This window comes from Bradysia coprophila, assembly GCF_014529535.1.
Source record: "Bradysia coprophila strain Holo2 chromosome X unlocalized genomic scaffold, BU_Bcop_v1 contig_38, whole genome shotgun sequence".
NCBI classification, from domain to species: Eukaryota; Metazoa; Arthropoda; class Insecta; order Diptera; family Sciaridae; genus Bradysia; species Bradysia coprophila.
This window is the reverse complement of record NW_023503327.1, coordinates 992,879-1,017,080: the sequence shown is the minus strand read 5'-3', so window position 1 is coordinate 1,017,080 and position 24,202 is coordinate 992,879. Positions and strand designations below refer to the sequence as shown.

General features: G+C 34.5%; 1 protein-coding gene across 4 annotated transcripts in view; it reads right to left on the bottom strand.

Annotated features, from left to right (window-relative positions):
* The window catches only part of LOC119069630 (eye-specific diacylglycerol kinase), a 194,842-nt gene that overhangs the window by 88,995 nt on the left and 81,645 nt on the right, over positions 1–24,202 (bottom strand). The gene's annotated exons all lie outside the window — the stretch shown is intronic.

Below are 24,202 nucleotides of genomic sequence, written 5' to 3'. Positions count from 1 at the left end.
TACAACAATAAATAATAAAAAAATGGAAGACGAAAAGCAACAACAACAAAAAAAGGAGAAAGAGAAAACCGAAGGAGGAGGTTCGGTATTACATTAATATGTCATAATATCTATGAAGCCGAAAATGATACGGTTGTTGTATAATAAACGTTAAATTGAGGTTTTCTCGTTTGGAATAAAAAGTGCTTATTGTCGAGGATTTTTGGTTGATTGCGAATGGCTTAAGCATACGGTTTTTTTTTTTTTCGTTGGGAAGAACGGATGACTGTTATGATATGAAGATTTTTTATTGTTTGTGACAGCATCAATCAAATAAAGTGAGAGACTTTTTCCTGGATGCCGTTGTTGGGGGGTAATTTCGTTATGCGTTTGGTTGGATGGTTTTCATCATATTTTTTTTTTCTTCTCTCTTCTTCTGTGAAAGCCATTGATATTTTAGCTTTTTTTTATATTTTTTGTCATTTTTTCCCGAAACAACAAACAAACATAACGAATCGATAAGCTAAACAGAATACACGTAGAACAAAATATCAAATGTCTTGTTTCGTACGGATCCGCATTGAAAGGGAATTGTTCAATAGATTTACGGTTGGAGACGTTAGGTAAATCAAAGGCATCTTTAGCAGAAAATCTATTCATAGATCAGATGTATCAGGTAACGAGTATGTAAAACCAAAAATAAAAAGATGGGAGGGGAAGGTGGATTGTTTCCTACTTTACGTCTTATCGGCTTATGGATCGATTGAGTTTTATATTACATACTCCGTAATGATTCAATTTATCTCAAATGTACAATAAAATGTTTAGTTTTAAAAAAATCACGTAGATCTTTGAAGAGCAATGGCACAAAGAAATTTCCTCGAAATTTCCACCTACTGCTTTTTTCTTCACACAAAAAAAATCTCCCATTCTGAATAAGACTAACTTGCTTTGAGAGTGGGTATACTTCGCCGAAATGATTTGTTTAATTCTTCTTGAAACATTTTTTTTTTAACGAAAATTAATTAAAAAATGTTTTATAAAGTGGAGCTGAGAAGTTGATATTCCGTCAAAGAAAATCGCCGTAAGTTATGCTACTTTCGATAAAATTTGGATAGAACTAATTGCAAAAAGTATGTGTAAATCACGGGACAATGTTTGCATCCAAATCCATGGATATGGAATCATCATCTTAACGGTGTCTGTTTCCTATAGAATATTGAATCAATTCTCTCACATCTGAAGTTAGGGAGCTAGTTATTTTGTCATTTAAGGTTGGTTCACATCTCTAAGGTACAGAGTCTTTGAGAGCTTGGCTAAATCTTTGCGGTTTGTAAGTGGCTAAGTGGCTCACTCACTTCATGGTCCTGTAAGAATTGGCATCATGAATTAAGCGAACAGTCATTCTGTTTGATTCTCACGGTGCGTGTGTACATGTCGAATTTCTTTTAGTCGGTGGAACCTGGGGAATCCAGAGGATTATTTTTTCTATTTTATCTATTTTGAAGGATCATTTAGTACTACCTTGTCCAAAATCACAGTCTTTCGTTGTTTTAAAAGATTTTTGTAAAGACTTTCTTCGAATATGACAAGGAATTCGTCAATGTCAAATGAGTATAATTTTCAATCAATGTCGTACCTCCGATGTGAATCATAAAGTGAGTTTATTCCGTGCTTGGAAATGCTGTTTCAAAACTAAAGCTCACATAAAATAGATTTTCGAATATTTCTATTACAGTTCTAGTACGTTTTTCAGTGCTCTATTTTTTGTGAAATAACTTCACCCCTGCGCCCTAATGGATATTCACCAGAGTGAAGTTATTTCTCCAAGAATGTAAAGTACAAAGAGAACAAAATGGTGGAACCTCTACAGGTTTCCTGTGGCGTATGTAGAAATAATTTGCTTTTCTTTGCTCTTTTTTTAAAATAATTTCTTACAATAAAATTGTTATTATGCAAGTAAATGAAAAGAAAGTTTTTCGTAGAAACAAACAATCAATTTCATTGTACTGAGTACTTTAAATTAAATTATCCGATTAATACGTTGCAAGGAGCACATCCTTTTGTATGCAAATAAATTAATTTTAATACTTCAGAATATGCCTTCTGAGCAAGTTCCCTAAGTAAAAGGCAATGTTGAAAGAAATTCCAAAGAAATTTACATTGCACCATTCTTAACAGAATATCCAACGACGACAAAAAAAAACTAAAGATTTGTCCATTAAATCCGCCTTTAGTGAAATATGAGTTGAAATAAGTTTCATTTCATTTTCCAACCTATTCTTTACTACAATAATAAATGAGTCAGGCAAGTTTTTGTTCAGTGAATAAGGTAATATCACCCTCTTAGATGAAATAATAATAATAAAAAAACAACAACAACCAACCAACCGTATGTCCCATTGTTGTTTGATATATTCGTTATTGTGTTCTTCTTCTTGTGAAAGAATAATACCAACAAGAAAGACGAAACTTCCAACTATAATTTTTGTGTGAAATTTATCGTAAATTTAATTTATCAACAGGTATACAACCGGTAACATAAGAAATGTGTGACCATCATTGCATGACTGACTGTAATTAACAGTTCGAAGTTACAGAAAAAGGAAGAAACACCGAAACACGAACGACTTCTCGGTAAATTTACACTATTGTGGTGATAAGCAGAGTCGGAATGTGGGTCTCAGGTAGGTTTCGGTTTTAGCATTATTAGCATTGGAATTTCATAACAGGTTCCTGACTATGTGATAATCAGGGACTATTTTTGGAAAAACATTTTTCAAATTTTCACGAAATTTCCTAAAATATGGAAAATATGAGAAAATTCAAACTGTCCAATATTTTCAAAGAAAAATTGTTGAAATTTCGCAAACTTTAACGAATATAATGGATAGATACTTCGGCTTAGCTACGCCTAACTGGTCTCGAGGACAATGTCAAAATGACAGAAGACACATACAAACAACATTCATACTTCGAAATTTCGAACTTTGAATTTCGAATTAGTTTCATTCTTGAATCTCGAGGCAAGCTAAACTTAATTGATCTTCGTTCTTCGTTTGCACTGTTGTTGTGGCCAAAGAAATGGGAATATAATTCCAACCAGTTAATTCAACTTACCATCTCAAGTATATGATGACAAGTATAAAGTGTTAACAACGAGATATTTCGGCTCAGATAAACGTAACAGGCCTTGAGGGCAATGTGGGAGAAGAAGCACATTGACAATTTGTTTTTCGAAAAATCTAAATTTAAATTTATAAATTTTTGACATTGCACTCAAGGCCAGTAACATTTAACTCATTTCCGCTCTCCGTTAACAGTTTATACCTCAGATGAAAATTAACTGGTCTTCGGTATTCGCAAGCTTTTCTCCTTTTTAATGAGTGTTTGAGTAGACGTGGCTAGTACCGTTAAATGCAGATCGTATTTTCAACAATTTTTCGCAATTTTCGCCTGTGATTTTAAGCTCAGAATTCTGCATGCCGCTATTGTTTCGATTATGCAGAATCTATGAATCATATCGCAACTAGTTGTTGCATAATATTTGTACAGTCAACAGAATCATTTATGCTCAATCACAAAGTGCCCGTAGCAAATAATTTTTTTTTTTAAATTTTTATTGGGGATAATGTACGAAGTTGTTAAACTGTGGTGTTCTGGGTAATAGATACCCCAGAAATCTACAAAGGGAAATCTATTTAATGTCATAATTTTTCCACAAATGTGTGTAATATAATCCTCTGGGGGCACTATAAAAAAAAGAAGAAGAAGAAGAGAAACACTCACGCTCATCATTACAAATTTATTTCGCAGTAAATTTTATATAATTTTCAAACATGAAAATAAATAACTGCGGTCGGTGTGGTGTATAAATACAGGGAAAAAAAGTAAAAAAGAAATATAACAGACCATTACACATGATAAACTGACACGAAAACATTTTTTTAATGTTCAATGTTTTGTGTGTTGTCAACGTGTGGAGATGAGAGGTGGGACGTGGGACAAAATGGTGCTAAAGGTATTTATATATTAGGTTATTATATTAAGCTAGTAAGGATGCCAGAGACCGTTTACTGGATATGGTGAAAATCGTTGTGAATAACAGCGACAACATTAGAAATGAGTGGGCTGCCAGAAAAAGTGATGTGCCCAGAGCACAGAAACTGTGCCTCAAAAAGGGGCTTTCTTCTTCATACTTTAAGCTGTGTCTTTATAAAAAATGGTATCGATTGTCATGGACAAAACAATTCTATAGTTTGACCTGGGCTGTAGAGAAATTATGTATACCCTGGCCATTGCCCACTCATATCTACGACAACTAGTCGAAGTGAATTCCTTTGTATTTAAAATTTTGATGAATTCGTATACCTAGCGTACGTAATCCTAGTGCGATACGTATACGTATATCTATTGTGACACTATGCGTGTAACCATCTTTCATACAAAATGTTCTGCTCTTGATTCGATACTTAAGTAGAAAATATGGAAACCATATCCACGGGCCTACTGGACTGATTTTGCCCCTCTTCGATCATTAAAACAGAATCTCTATTATTTTGCGAGGAGAATAAGAATTTTAAATGAGGCTCGTAACGGATAGACTGACGACGAAGAAAATTTTTTAGCGCCGATCTTTGCAACATACATTTAATAACTGAGAAATCTATACAATCTACAGCGACTGTATTTAACATTTCCATTTTCTTAAAGCGAAACCCATTAATTGGCGTTAACTTTCTAACTAGGACAATGTTATAGACAAAAGCTCTACCATTTAATGTGCATTGAAACGAAATTTTTCGATTAATATGCTTACACCACCCCTTTTGCGATCTGGAAAACAATGAAAAGACAAATAAACGTAAAACAATTTTCGTGTCTAATGCGGGGTGTATATAAAATGCAAACAATGTGCGTAAAATTTCATATTAATGTTAATAAACAAAATGTATCGCGTGACGATGCTAATTTTACCAAATTTCCGATTCGTTTTATGCGTTTTATGGTCTGGGAGAGAAAAAAAAATGATAGAGAAATGGAACGAAGTGTTATAGCCCAATAAAAAACAAGTCTCATTGGTAATCGGTCGGTAATACAGTTGCGTTCAGTTGCTAGATTGAACAGATACGTATATTTTCACGCAGTTCGAATTATTTCGAATCCAGACGCAAAATTTGAAATGTTTCCACCAAATTTAACTCCGCACTTGTTTAAAGCGCCGCAATTAAGAATACCACACACATCAAAATTAAAAACGTGCCTTGGTCATCCTAGTTTTCATTGACAGATTCAGCAGTGACAAGATTCTAAGATGAGTGCACAGTTCTAGGAAAATGTCTAAAAAAAACTCTTGAAAAATTGACCCATACAAAATGATAGAAAAATGTTGACATAAAATGTCATCTGTCAAACATTTCTCATTCTTTATGTAAACGTTTATCTTTCAGACATTTTTCATGTTGTTGCACGGTCTCACGAACTGTGTACTGGCCTTTAAATTCAAATGACAAGAATGCCAAAGAGATATATACGAAATAGCACTCAGGAAAGCTAAGTAAAATGTACTTGCAATTAATAACTTTAAATGGAAATGGAAATGTGTTCTATGTTGAAGCTAACGTGACTGTATACATAAAAAAAAATTTAAACGATTTTTCTATGAAAACCTGTACCATTTTTACTGTATGCTTTGGTGCGATGTGGTATGAGCAAAAATGTGTGTGAAAAAGAAAATTATTATTTTGACTTTTATGGTAAGCTCATATTTAATTGTGTACTTCTATTCGACTGTGTGTGTGTGTCTGTGTGGTGTTTTCCCCGGGGTGTACGTAGTAAATACCCATTTTTCTAAGGAAATATTTTCAATGAGGTTGTATAATTAAAGTAAAATTTACATACAACAACGCCACCATTTTATATGTATAATATGTGCGGATTACATATTTTTAATATACGACCAACGCATATAAAAGGTGATATAGAAAAATAAAATAAAAATAAATGAGCGCGGATCCCATAAAAAAATCGTTCGTATCAGAGAGTAAAAAGAGCGTCTGGAATTATTTTTAGCCCCGTACGAAGTACGAAGGGGCTTATAGGATTACGATGCCGTGTGTAATTGATGGAATTCGAAGCAGACGGTAAGGGCAAAGTGTTTGCCTATGTTCATAGATGACGAATCCGCAATAAAAATTTGGGCCGTCTGTCCGTCTGTCCGTCTGTCTGTCACGTCGATATCTTGAGTAAATCAAATCCGATTTCAAAAATTTTTTTTCCCTGAAAGATAGTCAAAATAGTGAGGCTAAGTTCGAAGATGGGCATGTTCGGGTCGGCCCTTCGTGAGTTAGGGCCACCTAAGTGATTTAAGGTCTTTTGGTGATATTTATGGCAAAATAAACGATGGAAATGTAAATGACCCGGCAAATAATAGGTATTGTCAATACCAATCCAGGAAAAAAAAGTTTTTTAAAATCGGGTGAGTGGACCGTGAGTTAGGGCCCTAGAAGTGAAAAGCTACTAGGGCCCTATGTGTATTTTACATAGAACTCAAGTAAATTTAATCCGTTTTTCGTAATTTTTGTTTCATTTGGAAGGTAATTGAACGCCGAATAGAAAGTTGTTGAAAAAAAATTAAATTTGGGTCCTTGGACTAAGGCCACTACTAGGGCCCTATGCGTATTTTACATACAACTCGAGTAAATTTCATCCGTTTTTCGTAATTTTTGTTTCATTTGGAAGGTAATCAAAGGCCGAATAGAATTTAGTTGAAAAAAAAAAAAAATTGGATCCTCGGACTGAGGCCGATTTATACTCAATAAATTAAAATTTTAGGGCTATTTGAAATTTTTGTTTCATTTGGAAGGTAATTGAACGCCGAATAGAAAGTTGTTGAAAAAAAAATTAAATTTGGGTCCTTGGACTAAGGCCACTACTAAGGCCCTATGCGTATTTTACATACAACTCGAGTAAATTTCATCCGTTTTTCGTAATTTTTGTTTCATTTGGAAGGTAATCAAAGGCCGAATAGAATGTTGTTGAAAAAAAAAATATTTGGATCCTCGGACTGAGGCCGATACTAGGCCCTATGTGTATTTATACTCAATAAATTAAAATTTTAGAGCTATTTGAAATTTTTGTTTCATTTGGAAGGTAATTGAACGCCGAATAGAATGTTGTTGAAAAAAAAATTAAATTTGGGTCCTTGGACTAAGGCCGCTACTAGGGCCCTATGTGTATTTTACATATAACTCGAGCAAATTTCATCCGTTTTTCGTAATTTTTGTTTCATTTGGAAGGTAATCAAAGGCCGAATAGAATGTTGTTGAAAAAAAATTTAATTTGGGTCCTCGGACTAAGGCCGCTACTAGGGCCCTATGTGTATTTTACATATAACTCGAGCAAATTTCATCCGTTTTTCGTAATTTTTGTTTCATTTGGAAGGTAATCAAAGGCCGAATAGAATGTTGTTGAAAAAAAATTTAATTTGGGTCCTCGGACTAAGGCCGCTACTAGGGCCCTATGTGTATTTTACATATAACTCGAGCAAATTTCATCCGTTTTTCGTAATTTTTGTTTCATTTGGAAGGTAATCAAAGACCGAATAGAATGTAGTTGAAAAAAAAAAATAAATTTGGGTCCTCGGACTAAGGCCGCTACTAGGGCCCTATGCGTATTTTACATACAACTCGAGTAAATTTCATCCGTTTTTCGTAATTTTTGTTTCATTTGAAAGATAATCGAACACCGAATAGAATGTTGTTGAAAAAAAATTAAATTTGGGTCCTTGGACTAAGGCCGCTACTAGGGCCCTATGTGTATTTTACATATAACTCGAGCAAATTTCATCCGTTTTTCGTAATTTTTGTTTCATTTGGAAGGTAATCAAAGGCCGAATAGAATGTTGTTGAAAAAAAATTTAATTTGGGTCCTCGGACTGAGGCCGATACTAGGGCCCTATGTGTATTTATACTCAATAAATTAAAATTTTAGGGCTATTTGAAATTTTTATTTGAAAGGAACGTCGTACGGGGCTTCGTAATTGCGCTATGCGCAATTTCTAAGATGTACACATTACATAATAATTTTACTTTAACTACTTTAATCGGCGCATAGGCTTACGGTCAAAGTAGGGTGACAGACGCACTAGGGTCACGTACGCAATAGATATACGGGTTTGTACGGGGCTCAGTCGCAGCAAACGCTCCGACTGTTCTGATGGCTCGTTTTATTCTATTCATGGACTCAGCGAGGAATAAGCTTTTAATTAATTGCACTGCATGTAAAATGAATTTAGGATTTCGTGCCTGGTACTACATTCAAATGGAGGGAAAAAAATGTTGAAAAACACACCAAACAGCATTCAATGAAAGTCAATATTTAATTAGTCAAGCTGATATTTCGAAGTTATTTGGCTTTCGACTCTAATTGGATTTATATCTAAGCTTTTTCTGGTTGGGCGACCAACTAAATTGAAAATCTTCGTTCATAATTGTCAGGATTCGGTCTAGGTGCGGGCGTCATATGTCTAGATACGAAAACCTCAAGAGATTGGTAAAAAAAAAGAATTTTGTTTGTGGTCAACATTGCGCAGATGCGAACATTTCGACTAAAGTTAACTTTTTCCATGAAGCAGTACGAGTGCGCTTATTGAAATTTCATAAATGCAGATCAAGATTTCGCGTATAAGTTTTACTTTTGGCCAGATTTAATTCTACATCGAAAGCGTATTTTGGACGTATGGATCTAACTGTCAACACTTAAGTGTGTTAGGCTGCGCGTACACACACAAACAATTGAAAATCGGTAATTTCTAAAACGCATCTTCGCAAAGTAATTCATTACATGAGGTAAAGCTAACTAACAGGTGTGCTTTTTGAGCAACAAACTTCGGAAACTCCCTTTTCGACAGGTGTAGAAAGTGTGTGCCCTTGTTGCAATGAAACTATAAGGTCCACCGAAATGTACTTTCGTACGAGTTGAACAAACCTATTAGTTGTAGCGGATCTCGCACATTATGTTGGATTATTAAAGCATCGGTGATGCTAATTTCGATCTATTTTCCATTTTCCATTTTAATGCGAAACATATTCCGTCAAAGTCATGTTACGATTCAGTTAATCGTTCTGATATGCTGACATAATAGTTAATGGGTTTGGTGAAATATTGTGTTTGTTGTTGGCAGATGTATTCACTTCAATGAATTCGGTATTATGAGGCCAACAATTCCATTTTAGTTGGTTTTGGGAAAAAGGGGAAAAACCACAGAAAAACATTGATTAAACCTCAAACGTAAGGCTTTCAAGAGCTAAACATCTGCACTGAGCCACTTAACTGGATAAATTTCGAAAAGCTGGACATTACTGCATGTCCAATGCACGAGAACAGACCTTTTATGCATTTACACTGAAATTTTAGATTCAGTATACGTTTGTTGAATATTACAGGTGCTGTAATCCAGTTCCTGTTCCTCTAATCATTAGCAGCTCTAGACGACGCACAATATGCTATTAGGTTAATTATGTTCAGTTCCCAAAGGGAAAACCTTTTGTTAATGTTGACACACGAAAATAATTTTTTTTTGACCGAATGTCCTTTTCAACATGACAGGCCTCCTTCCTTCGTAAAATATATGTGTTCTTTTTGACAGTACATTAACAATGACCATTGATCAACTAACACTAATTTGCAACAATAATTAAATTAAATTCGTGTTCGCCACATTGACCACAAAACTCTTTATTCGTCCTCAGTTAACCGTAAGTACATTCAATTTTAAATGCTAAATTCTATCTCCACATTTTGTATTTAATTTGGTTCTCGTCTGCTCAACATTTTTGGTTGCGACAGAAAGCATAAAAACTTTCCTCAAAAAATCTGACGAGAATAATTTTCATTTTTTGTTATCATTTCTTTTCCCAATGTTTGAATGGAGCTTGTCGCTATTAAATGGTACAGCAAATTAGTCTCTCAATTTTATAAAAACCGCAAAACCGTTAGAAGAAACATTGATGAAAATTCAATCATTTATAAAGTTTGTTAAGAAAACAGAAATTCTTATGATGCTTTACAATCGTTGAACCATAAAATAACGAAAGCATGAAATAATAAAAAAAATGTGAAAGACACAGGCAGAAGGTGGTCATGTTCTCATTATTAATTTTCAATTTTCTGCTTTAAAAAATCACAATTCTGGGACGAAAATTTCAACTTTTGTTGTAATTTATTAGAAAAACATTGCATGCTACTCGGTGGTAATTTTGTTTTACCTGCCCTTCCGGAAAAATTTGGCGTTACTATCGAATTTAAGAAAATTTGATTTCCCAAAAGGATGTTTTCTTGAAAAGTATTTGATCACTCTTTCTACCTGAGAGAAAATTGAATACGTCTTTCGACTCTTGAACTGCATATTAATCAGTTCAAGAGTACCATATCTCATCAGGCCATGGCAACAGCGCTCTAAGAACACTATACCAATTCGCTCACGAATAAGTCTAGCGAACATTGGTTGAAATAAAATTTAAACTCATCACCAAACTTACTAGCTTGTGGCAGAGCCACCACAGAGCAAACAATACAAAGGGTTTGCACATACTACCGTGAAGTAATTAGACCCGTACGAAGTACTGGGGTCTTATAGGTTTACGCATACGTTTGTAACACGTCGAATTGGACTCCCTGAGTAAGGGGAAACCTATTGTGGTTGTCTAGAGATGCCAAATCCGCGAAAAAAAATGTCCGTCTGTCCGTCTGTCTGTCTGTCCGTCTGTCCGTCTGTCCGTCTGTCCGTCTGTCCGTCTGTCTGTCTGCACGATAACTTGAGTAAAACGCATCCGATTTTGAAAATTCTTTTTTTCCCGTTTGGTAATGTCAAAAGACAGGCTAAGTTCGAAGATGAGTGATTTTGGATCGACCCCTCCCGAGCTGTGGCCCAATAAGTGCTTTACGGTTTTTCGAAGATATCTCCGGACATTTAAACGTTAAACTTGTAAGTGATACGTCAAATAAAAGGTATTTACAATACCGATCGACAAAAAAAAAGTTTATGGAAATCGGATGACCGACTCGTGAGTTAGACCCCTTGGTGTGGAACAGGCACAGGGCGGCAAGCAGTTTTTGCTTGTAGGTCGGCCACATTTGAACATATTTCGTCTATTTTAGCTTTATTAGATAGGTATTGACCGTACCAATCAGGGAAAAAATGAAATTATGAAATTATGTTCTCCGGAGCGTGAGCTAGGTCTCTTGGAGTGAGCTCTTATCTGGCTACTCGGAAGTACAGTGAACGTGGAGTATTTTGTCAATATCTCGAGTAAATTTTGACCGAATTTCATGATTTTTTTTTTGTTTGAAAGGTATTAACGAATGTAAAGCGTCGGTACTATTTCCGGTCTTCTAACAAAATGGCTGCCGGCGGCCATATTGGATTTTAGTAAAATAGAAATATCTTGGGAAAAATGATACTTAGAGAGTTTCTGTTAACATGGAAATAATTTGTTATGTGCGTGAGGTTTCAGGGATTCCATATATGGACATCTATATATACCTATATACAGCTATATTGAGCTATATACAGGCATATAGAGCTATATAATAGCATATTCCTCTGTGAAATGTTTATTTACAGTGAAATATAGGTAAATATAGCGGTATATAGCTGTTTAAATAGGAATTTATGAAATTTGACTTCGTACGGGGCTGTCTATATTGCCTCCGGCAATTTAATTGTATATGATAACAAGGCAAAGAGTGGATAATGTAAGTGATTTAAAAGGGAGAATAGCTTTTCAGCAGAGAAGAAAATGAAGTAAGAGAAATGAAGAGTTTCACATTAAAGGCTTTTGATACGAATAGGTGTTTCGTACGGGTCGGTGTTAGCTATGTTTTCACATGCTTTTGTTTTCCATAGCGGCGAAAGTGGCTTATTACACACCTAGGGAAAACAAGAAATTTGGTTTAGGTTTCTAAAGCATGCAATAGTATTTTACATGACTAGGGATAAAAAGATGAAAAGTAGAGTTTTCGTGTGAATTTTGTTGATCCGAGGCGAAGCCGAGGTCAATTAACACAAGAAAACGAGACTTTTCATTTTTATCCCGAGTTATGTAATGGATTTTACATGCTGAGGGCGTCGAAAGATTGACCTCGCCATCGTCTTCGCCCCTTCACACGAAAACTCTACTTTTCAATTTTTTATCATTTGTTAAGTAAATAACTATTGTTTAGGATTGCATTGATAGAATAGAAAATGTATGAACATTCTGTCATTTTTTCGCTTAAACGCACTCGATCAGCCAAAATTTCGATGAAAATTTCGCTTCGCTCGGGAGGTGTATCGTATGCTTAGCTTTAACTACAAAATTTATGGTAGATGTTGCTTGAAACCGAGAGACCAAGTAAAAAATGCCTTTTCAGGCATCATGGCCTATTTTTTGGGAATTTCAGTTTCTAAAAATTGCCACAAATTTCACAATTGCTGGGAATTTATTAATTTTCGGAAATTTGTCATAATTTTTATTAAATGAAATTCCCTAAAAAAGGCCCTGCGTGCAATCGTCACAGGAGTATGACTATGCACATTTTGTGCCTGAAATAGTATAAATGGTGCACCGATTTAGGACCGATTTAGAACTAATAATCATCAAAAAAATTTCGAAACGAGTGCTGAAATAGTATGTTACCTGTCGACATTGCTACCTATCATTTATATACTATCGTACAACGCATAAAAACCTTAGAGAGGCGAATTTGTGAGAGAATTTCATATATTTTCTCTCACAAATTCGCCTCTCTAAAGATTTTATGCGTTGTACGGCCAGTTGACAATAGCAAAAGAAAAATCTTTTATCACCGAGTTGCATACAACATTTTTCATAATGACAGCAACAAACATTTTACTTTTTGTCATTCCACTATTCTTTAGCTGAAATTCATTATTAAAAGTTTTTTTTCCAGTTTTTCTTCGTCTCCTTTTTCGTGTATCGGTTCAATGCATGGGAACGGCTTATACGATGCGGTAAACTTTTTTTAAATGAATTCAAATAATGTTCGGCAAAATGTTTTTAATTAATTTCGTTTTATTGTGGAGGTTTTATTTTTCCCATTTAACGAAACATTCAGTATGCTGTTTTTTTTGTTATGCGCATTAAATATACTCTGTTTTGTGAAGCAGGCGAACGGCAGCGAAGCGCAAACTGAGAACGGAACTAATAGATAATAGGATTTGTCCACTATACAGACGTCTGCATTTTCAGACTTCATTATCATTACAATATCTACTTTCTAAATGTATTCATATTTATGCACATTTGTTTGAGTATCCATGCATACGTATTACCGTCTGTAAGCGTGGTTTCTATCAGGGTCGCACTGGAACTGCAGGCAATTGCAGGACATCGCTGAAGCAAATTTAATTTTCAATTTCTGCACGTTTTAAGTTGAACGATTTCGGTTTCTTAGATGATTGACTTTCAAAGAACTTCAAGTTCATTTTCTAAAAATTTTTTGGACCTTTCATCTCTTGCTTGATGAGGTTTGATATATCAAAATTTCATACAATATGTTGACCACTTATTGACTGCAGTGACGCGAAAGAGACTTAATATCAAATTTTTCTTGACAAACTTGATTTGTCATTTGTTCTACTGTCAAGTTTAACAGTATAAAAAAACTAGCTGTCTTGCAGGCACGCGTTCTAATGCTGAACGCAAGCAAGTCATTGAAAATTATTAACTAAAACGTTTTGTTTCTGATGAGATTATGTGGATCGACCAAACAGAAACCCAAGTTTTGCGATGGAAATTTCACAACTCCAGCAATAACAAGACTAAAAAGCACTGCCTTTACATTCAGCAATTCCAATCATGATTATCCGGAGACTTTTTTTTTGGAAAAATGTTTTCCCATTTTTGTACATTTTCCTGATTTTCCTTAAATGTTGGAACAAATATGTTGAAAAAAGTGTTAAAATTTTGGAAAAATTAGGAAAATGTTTTCCCAAAAATAGTCTTTGTAATTATACGAATGAGGAGTAGTGGTACTCCTTCGTCGAACTGTATGAAATTTGACCGTTATTTGTTAGCTTAAAAAAAGTTAGCTTTGCACAACTGATCCTTCATCAAAATATTAACAAACAGAAAAGTTTACAAGAATATTTTCGTTTTCCTTTTCTCTTTGTTAAATTAGTTCTCCCAGTAAGGAAATTACTATCCTGTCTTTTTTACTTTTACCATTGAGTAATGTACACAGAATTCACCGTAAAATAGTTTTATTTCAACACCAAAATGTAAGCCGATTTTCAGCGAATGCCGTATCGCTCTCTCTTTATCTCTCTCTCTTTCTCTCCTAAATCACTGCTTGAAATTTTCATTTAATTAATAGTACACAGTCACAACAATTATTCATTCGAAATGAGAATCCATATTTTCCACCAGCAATAAAGCGTTATAAGAATGGGCGGTAAAAAAAAGCTCACGTGCATTACGCTTTCATTTCAGATTTTTTGCGGACTTGTTTGATTGTCAGATATAAATTTCAATCGTGACGACAAATATAATATTTCCAAGTTTTGTACAAAATTTATGGGCTGAACCCTTTCTTTTCTGCGTGATAACGAACATAATCATAATTAAATCATTAATTAAAACGCCACGCTGCTGGTAAGTATTTATTGCATGTTTTCTGGAAAATTCTTTTATGGCGTCTGCGGTTACGTTATAAATATAAAATGTGTGTTTTGTTTGCACACTATATACGTGCGTCCGTATAGATAGATATGTATACATACGACAATATATTCATCCACTTGTATACGTCCAACATTGTACGTTGTGAGAAAGACTTGGCTTATCTTTGTATTCAAATTTGAATCAAATATACATATAAATGTGAATAATTTTTCATTTTTATAACCCACATGAATGAATAATGATATTTTCGCCCCAATAAGTTTTTTTTTTCCACTTTAATATCCAGCCCAAGTTCAAGGAATATATTCAACAGCGTTGCGTTTCGTTGGTAACAGAACACACGAAAAAAAAATTCTTTTTATTATTGTTTGTATTTCGTATAACAATATCCATGGTTGGTTCATAATTTAAATACTTGTTACCACGTAATACACAAAACGTACACAGAGTGAAATGCATATCTTTGCCTTAATCTGGAAAATTAACAGGCAGAATTCAGGATCGTAATGTAGTTTTTCTGCAATTTCGTTACCGTTTGGCTGGCAAATTTTTTTGTTAGCTGAACGAGTAAAGGTGTTTTTACTGGTGCGGCATTGATTTATTTTATCGACACAACCGACACGCTGCATTTTCTGAATAGTTTTCTTAATTTCGGAAAATTACCTATTTTAGTAACGTAACGTATACAGATAATGTCAGCAACGCGATTTTTACATAAAATTCTTTTGTTTTCTGGCCTCTTCCAATTGTTTTAAAACAAACTTGCCAAACTTGGGAAAGCTATACGCAATTTGGTCGATCGATTCCGATCCGAAGGTAAGAGATTACATTTTCAAGAAGGTACTAAGGCTCATGTCAATGAAGTAACGACTTATTTTGATAGGGTGCAGTGAGTAGAATTCTATCCCCACGACTGGGAGTCCGTTAATTTTCATTGCAGGGCCGGTAATCGTGAAACGTAAGATTCACAAAACTAGTGAAATATCGAGAAAATAAACTAAAAATTTTAGAAAAAAAAATTGTTTTTACGTTTTTGCGGTATGTTGATGGAGTGTGAACAAAATTTCATTTAATTGTCGCATTTTATCGAATTAGATGTCAGATTGCCAACAACAGACGACGCAGAGGTGCTATAAAATATCATCATACGACCCGCTTTAGATTAAGCGTATTTCGAGTTTCGCATAGCTCATTATCTAGGCCCGCATAATGCTAAACACCAGTCATACAAAAAATGAACAGAAATTCCAACAAATTTTCCAACACTAATTCCGAGAGACTGTAGCGATTTGTTGGAGGAAAGAATTAGAAAAAAAACAACTTTTAATGACAAGTGGCTCGTCTGATGAATATAGCACACGTTCGTTCAATCGTACACTCACGTCTTATCTTAGGGAGTGAAATACATCTTTATGATAGAAATATTGTCGACTATTGTCATATTTAATGCTGAAAGCAAAAAGGTCAACGTTTTCACTCAGTAAACGGGTGTACCACTTTACCATAAAAATTGTCGCGAAGACATTAAAAGTTACTATAACAGAAAATCGTTGTTGCCGAAAACTATAAAATTCAGAAAATTAAAAAACGATGTTTTTGAACGACATTCAACCAGGGCTGGTACAAAAATCAAAAATTGTTCTAAGCAGCGACAATAAAAATTGTTCTAAGTTACACCCCTGTCTAAGTAAAAATAGAAATTTCTCGAATATTATGGTTTGGTGATACATCCAATCATAACGAAAATTTGTTACATAAAATTCGATGAAGATTACTATAAATCTCGAGTGTCAACAAGAACATCCAGCCAGGAGTCGATGGGAAAATATCACATTTCAATTTTACCGTAAAAGTACATTAAAGAAACCTTGAAAGAAATACGAAAACCTTACGCTTAGAAAAGCTCAATGAACTATTAGTTGGACTAATTTAAGTTCAAGATCGTAAAATGTTAGGAATGGGAATTGATATAGGTGTGTAGTACGGACGGTTTAATATTCCCATCACATGGCGGTCAATAATTTGTGAACAAAAAAAAAAGAAAAATGCCCAGCATTGAACTATGACAAAGGACAACAAATTGTATATTATACCATGGTGGCGTTCGATGATTCACCTTGAACTGACAATTGGACTTATATGTGACTGAGAGCCGCAGGGATTAAACAAAAAACCAAAATTTGTGTGCTTGTGATGCTGAGCTATGAAAATAAAATGAAAATTGTTAGCATGTGCTGTTAAGCTTTGTAACGAATGCTTGGAACCAGTAACATAGGAACTCAATGCAAATTGTGTTTTTCTTCACATTCAATACACCAATAAAACTGGACACAGAATGTGATGATATTCTGAACGGTTTTGGTTTTGGTTATGTGGATATGCAAAATAGGCTTTTCTCTGTTTGGTTATCGGGCTTTTTTTGCACTTAAGGGGTTGTACACAAATTACGTACAGCATTTGAGCGAGAGAGCTGTCAAGGATTTCGTACAGTTCACACAAAATAATTTTTTTATAGGAATATGTACTTTACGTACATACCAGGTATGGCCTATTCTTCAAAATCAGTCGATTCATTTTAAACGTATTCATGACAAAATAGTATGAAAATGAGTGCGTTTGAATACGTTTTTAAAATCGTTATGTCGTGTCGTCCACGGTGACATTTGATCATACCTGAAAGTTTACAATCATTGCGAAGGGAACCATTGATAGAGTTGTCACGCGTGCGACAAGATGCAAGATATGATTGAAAATGAAATACAGATAGATATGCAAATAGTCGTAATCCATTATGAATGATGTCTACGGGGCTGGAATCACAAAAAAAAATCGTTCGTAATTTGTGTACAACCTCTGACATTTGTTAATTATAAAAAAGTGGAGCAAAGAAAAGCAGAGCAAAGCAATTTTCATGCCAACGAAAAAACGTTCATCAGCAATACACTCGCTTTGGGTTGAAAATGTAAAAATTGTATGCCCAATTATGGTTTCATCCAAACAACAATTCGTTATTTGAATAAACGAATAGCATAAGTAAATACACCGAACTTTCCCAATGATGAGAGATGATTACAAACATCGTGCCGCGCTCTTCGTTTGTCTAGTAATTCGGTATAATTACTACAATTTTATAATGACTGCGGAACTTTAGATATTTTCATTTTGCACTCACAGAAATTTACCATTTTGTGTATACAATAATGCTAAATACCCTTCCAATTTCGCAATTCTATGGCAAAAAAGACTTAATTAATATCAATATCGTTCCAATTGCGAAAATTCGTCCAATACAAAACCGGAATTTGATTCGAGTATATTTCGATTAGAAATTGCGTCTGCTTTTTACCCCCGCCATAAAATATATATTTTATGGTTCATTTGATTAATATAATTGCTGATAAATCGCTAAATAAAAACCGCCGTACACTGTAAATTTATGTGTACGGCTTTGGGTATGAAAACCACATAACACAGAAATATTAATGGTATAACGAAGCTATACAATACCACGTACCTACATCGCAACTTTGCAAAAAGGGATGGCACGCGAAATCACAACGAAATGCGATACTTTTGCCTGAACATAAAAAGAATATAAATTTCCAGGTAATTAAAATGGGTTTACATATTTCTCAAGACAACACTTCACATCGGAAAGGAATAAAAACCGAATCGCCAAAAAAACGCTCCATCAGCCACTTATTTGCGTAACCTAATCTGTTTTAGATCTCCCATTGTATCTAAACGATTGTGTGTTAGTGTGTCAGGGAACTCGTTTTTATCTATAAATGTGGGCAAATATTTTGTGTGTGGTCATAAAACGTATTCCCATACACTTTATGTGCGGAGGGACTTTAATGACCTATAAAAATGGTTGAGTTAAGCATCACATCATGACAATTATAGAGCGATTATCGAACAAGAAGCACCCTCTTATTTCATTAAGCATACAAAAACGTTAACAGTACGGAACTAAGAGTGTGATAAATTTGTTGTGAGGATTTTTGTGACATTGACCTTTAACTGTTTTTTTTTAAAACTTGTAACAAAGTCAGCGGAACGAAGGGCAAAGTTAGAGAGAGAGGAAAACCGGAGAAGCAGCATTCAAGTGTCAATAATTCCATTTCATTAATTTAAATTCTACTTCATTTGTATAATCGTGTTTTGTTTGTTGACGCCCAAATTTAGCCGTTTTTCGTAGATACATTTTGTGTATTAACTGTAAAACTGATGGTAAAACGAAGAATAAACAAATAAATCTTTCGAACATTTTACTGTGACGAATGCAGATTAATTCTATTTCAAATATTTAAATTCGAAACGTTGGATCACAAATTCGTCAAGACGGTCGAACGTGATTTATCTTTTGGCAATTTGTAGGAAAAAATAATTTCAAATTCCACGAATCGAATGAAACACGAAAATCAGGCAATGAAACGCGTGGATTGAGCGTTTAGTGGTATGGTTTGTAGCGAGCGCTGCATAAAAAAGGGGTCGAATCCGATATTTTGAATTTACAATACGGTAAGAAATGGTACATTTCAAGACGCTCTTTTTTACCAGTTATCTGTTATGAATTTTGGGAACGATTTTCGGACTTTGACGCCGCTAACAATTTTTATTTTAGCGATAAAATTACACTCTTCTTGATAATGGTCATGTACAATGTACATGCATCTTATCAATATAATTCCAGCATTCAGTTAGTTATAACAAGGAATACAATTTCATTTCGTAATTAAAGAGCTTTTGATGGAATTAAATTAAATTTCGAATGAAACGGTTTTATCCATTTCAATTCGAACGCAATGCAACAAAAGACACGGTCGTGCCTATCACATTAAATCGAATTAAATTCCATGAATCGTGATTGTTTTGTGTCATTTAACAATTCATTATCATTAATATGCATTTTCATGGCGAGTCCCTTTGTTTAAAATATGACTTTCGCCGAACCACATCCACTGGGGTAGCCAATTCCGGAAAAATCATTTATTTTGAATATTTTCGGAAGCACAAACGGTTTTGTGTCCATCTTCTTTTAGATTTTTCAAATGATTTTCCGAGCTGGAAATTGTGAGACTTTGTGATTTCCGAACAAGGGTTCTTATTCGGAATTTCAGTTCTGAATTTCCTAGAAAATCTAAGAATTTCTTAAAATTCCTGAACATTCCTAAGATTCTTAAAACTTCTGAACATTTCTGAACATTCCTAAAAATTGTTATTTGGTCGAAAGGTCTGTTTATTGACCAATAAACAAATAAACAAAGAATTCACGAAAAATTTCAGAATTATAAGCCCTGATTCCGGAGCTACATGAAATTTTCAGCGGTTTTTTGCGACAGCATTTTACGGGTCTATTATTACCACGTACGATATCCTTCGAACGTTCGTTTCGTACAAAGTTTGAGTTGAATGATATATCGATATTCCTGTGACAAATGACATTAAATACGTGCAATTTTTAAAACACAAAAGACTTTTAAAGCACAAAGTTTATGATGTGTGCCGTGAACAGCATGTTTTTGTTGTAACCCGCACAACAGAACGCAAAGCAAACAATAACATTTTACAGCTTCTGTATAATTTTATATTTAATGAATGTAATTTAACCCCTCCGTTAATGGGTATATCGTAAAAATGTTTGTGTTTGTGTGAGATAAATTACCCAGTACTTGGAACAGTGCGACTGGAAGCACGATATACAAGACCAACTTTTGTACTGTGCTTGTTAATATGCAAATTATGGATGTCGGTTTGTTGGAGTGTTGGAAACATGTTAACATAATCTCGTCTATGGAACAACTTGTAGATTAATTTCATGTTGGAAACATTGGAAAATCAAAAGTTTCTTTTTTCTGAATCAAAAACGATTCGTAGTGTATGTAGTGTATATTACGATACGTTCGTAGTCGTTTCATTTGTGCTGAACAAAAAATCGGGTTAATTTTTATGTATCCCTCGTTGTGTTTCAATACACTTAACTAGAAAACTTTATTAATATAAAATGAAGAATTTAATGAATAAATGGATGCGTAGCACAAGTCAATTAAACCAGAATACAAACTTTACTTCATTCCCCCCAAAAAAACAGCACTAAAGTTTAACTCGGTCCAAAGTTTAAAATGGTCTAGAGCATCACGAGTTTCATTTCGTCGAGTAGTTTGGAACACGTTAAGTTTCAGCTCGTCATCAGATCGAACACGTTATGAACTTTAAATTGTAAAGAGCTTTTTGGAAAGCTTTAAATTCCCGCAAATTCTCTCTAGAGTTTGTCTGATCAAGAAATTTGACTGATCAAGAGATTTTACTAAGCGAAAGCTTTAACTGAGCAAAAGCTTCAACTGATCAATAGCTTTAAGTTAAAGTCTTTAACAGATCAATTGTTCTGATTATTCCTGATTATTTACATCTAGCAACCGCTCTTTCATGAACGTCTTTACGATTTCATAACTTTCAGTCTCTCTCTCTCTCTCTCTCTATCCATCAACACCCGTCCGTCAGTCTAACTAAATGAGGCATGTAGATTAACATTTCTTCTGTCACATTCTCTACGGAAACGCAACGGTAATTTTTCCAATTATTCAAATTGCACATTTCTATCAGTGTGACAATGTAATACTTGAACATTCCACAGTAATTAAGTAGGAATTTCACCGTGAACAATGTGCTTCGAAATGCCACAATTGAATTGAATTAAATTAAGCGAAGAGTTGAACCATGTTCCTATGCTTTCCTGTTACCGAACTGTGTTCCAATTGCAAATACCAATGCTTCTTCGCGCGTATGCAGAGACAAACCGCAATGCTTTAATTAAAGGTAGAACCGCTAACAGAAAGACATTGTCATTGTATGTAATTAACGAAAGTAACATTTACATTTTCTGAAATGTGATACGCCGACGACCCACTTCACTACTGCCATCAAAGGGAAGCCTTTGCATCTTTCAATTTTGTGTTGAAGAAGGAGTGCTTCGGATAGTATACACATTAATGTCAGCAAAAGTAACTCTCAGTTATAGTAGAAAATTGTGAAAGAATCACATTTCATAAAAAGTTTTGCACAAAGTTTAGCTCTAACATTTTTCAGAGAAATAATCTTGAGATTAGGCTAGCTACATCATTTTTAGCTTAAAAGAATTTCTTTTTCTATTTTTTTTTTGTGAAACCTTTAAATATCAGCATCAAAACTTTTGCAAAGTAAATTAATTGGCTGTGGAAATATTTTTAACTCAATCGAAGACGATTTCCATGGGATGAAAGGAGTGCAAAGTTTGAAAAATGTATTTACAAAGGGAAATATGGAAAAGAGTTTTTACTTTAATGACGTCCAAACGGTTTCGTGGTGACATCATCGTCATTGAACTGAAAAATCAATTATCCACCTCATCCCATCCCCCCCCAAAAAAAAAATGAAACCCGAACAAAGTTAACGAAAGAATAGTAAAATGTTACATTTTCCCGATTAATAATTTCAATGTTGTTATCTCCTCTCTCTCTCTCTCTTCTCTATGCATGAATTCCAATCAGTCCCCCATATACTTAACTTGATTACCATAAATGTATATAGATCAAAAAAAAAAACGTATCCCATCATGTTCGACAAGAATTTTAAATGTAAACGCACAATTCATCCAGTTTCGACCTTTTATCCAATTATTAATAAATAATTCAATAACAGAAAAATTCAATTCATTTAATGGTAATAAATGCTTTCTGGACTGGAATAATGTAAATATTCATTTAAGCATTTTCCTCATTCCCGTTACGACATTTACTCTCTCTCTCTCTTTATCCGTGAGTGTGTGTGTGTCAGGCGAGACGGCCTTCGAGAGCTTGTTCGTAGGTGCTGAGTTATCGTCCTTTAATAATGATAATAATAAGAAAATCAATTCACGGTCGGCAGAACGATTACGTCGATTGTACTTCCACTATTTCATGAAAATTGACGCTGCTGCTGGTTCGCACTCTCTGCTGGGATTATGCAGCAAAAGCCACAATGATTTGGTGAGATTCAAAGATCGAAACTGTTGCATTGGTTCGATAGTTAGAGAAGCTTTTAATTTAAGACGGTCGCCGGCATGACTATTACGTTTAAGCTGCGAGCGCACTTACACCGTTTAGCTCTCCGTTTACGTTTTAACAATGGAAAGTGGGAGGAGCTTCCATTGTTCACTCGTAAACGGAGTGCTAAACGGCGTAAGTGCGCTCGCAGCCTTACTATAATGTACTAATAATGTTGGCTGTGGTGGTATGCCACTCGGTTGCAACAGAAAAAGATTGAAAGTAATGAAGGACATATTCTACGAAGAGAGGTGGAAAGTGAGAGGGAAATCGTAAAATGCTTTTCCATTCAGAAATTATTTGGAGTCGAAAGAAAAGTAATTTGCTTTTTACATGGGTTTTTAATGGTAGAAGCGGTAGCAGGTCATATTGGTTCCTATAACATATTACAGCACAACAATAAGGCAATTTCGATCAGATTCAGTGACTAGAAAAATGAAACATTTTGGAATTGCATTAATCATCAACATGGTAACGATTATGCGACGAACAAACAACCACCCAGGATTATATAAATACAAATTTTGTTTTCATACATTTAAAGCAGACTGGCTATGAAATAATGAAAGAAAAATAGAAAAAGAAAAATTCTAATGCGAAAGACGATGTGTATTATAGCAGCAATGTACACTGTATGTTCAATGTATCGAACAGGGATTTGTTATGTTGATAAGAGAATAATTATTTCAAAAATCCCAAAAATTCGTTACATTCCCATTTCATCGGAAGTGGATGGGAAATCCACAAACAGTCATTGTCGAGCATACTGTATTACAATCAAAATCATTTATCCATCCTGTACAGAGGCAGTGAAAGTCAAATTCTAAATATTTCACTGTTCTGGAACAGCAGATGAGAACGCCACTGCAATAATAGTAATCTGTCTATTACGCCCAGACTTATTTCAAGAGAATAAATGTAGTAAATAACAGCGACTGGTCTGTTTGATGTGATGATGTTGGTAGGTGTTCTTCCATTTTTTTATTTAGAAGCTCCAGGTCGGGACTTGTTATATTGGGCGATCGGGTGCAGTCAACTTCAGAGATCGTCCGATAGGCCGTCAGAGAGAAGAAGGCCCGTGGAAGAAATATTGGTCGTTGTAGGGTATATGCGTGAGCATATACGCGATGATGAATTGGTTTAAAATTTGTTTTTCATTCCTCTTATAATTCGCTAGACATGAACATGCCAATGAGCTTTAAGAATAATCTGTGATTTCATCCTTAAAATCTTAATATTATGGCCGAACTGAGGGTGACGCTTCAGTTACGATAAAATCTTACTCAGACAAATAATTTCAAATGCTAAAGGAGTGTCAGTACAGATGGTTTTCACTGAAATTTTCTTTTCGCTCAGTTGTGCTTTTCCATGAAATTGAAAATAGTCGTTTATATTCACAGTATTCTCATCAGAATATTTTTTTTAGAAGTGTTAAATCACATAACATAAATAAACAAGTGTCTCGACTGGGTG